Genomic DNA, 468 nt, shown 5'->3' with positions numbered 1-468 from the left:
GGCATCAGTCAAGGGTTTCACCATCACCTGTGAGGGATGACATCCCTGCTCCCGATGGACTGTCTCTCAACGGTGTGTGGTGTCTCCAGACCCACCACAACCCACCTGGTGCGGTCACAGATCCAGGTCATCATAAGGCTTGGGGAAGGAGCAATTTTTCCAAGGTGGACCCAGAGAGGAACCATGCAATTATGGGACCTGCTTATGGAAACAGAGGCCTCCCTTCTTCCTCTTCTCTCTGCCCATCTGCCCTCTCCAAACATTCCCAGGCAGAGGTCGGTGTCACTGGGACCAAGTGCAGCTATTTTGGTCCTGAAGACTTTCACTGCTACTGCAAGGTCTCTTCCAACTCCTACTAAGTGCAGAGGTTCAGACAAAAAAGTGACTCTGCCAGTCAAATAAACTGTTCAGCACCCCACCTTGCCAGAGGGCACATGGCAACCACTGGACTAGGTTTAGGCAGCAATA

Source organism: Corvus brachyrhynchos, unplaced genomic scaffold (assembly GCF_000691975.1).
Source record: "Corvus brachyrhynchos isolate BGI_N302 unplaced genomic scaffold, ASM69197v1 scaffold2084, whole genome shotgun sequence".
In the NCBI taxonomy this organism is placed as follows: Eukaryota; Metazoa; Chordata; class Aves; order Passeriformes; family Corvidae; genus Corvus; species Corvus brachyrhynchos.
Note: the sequence above shows the minus strand (reverse complement) of the source record.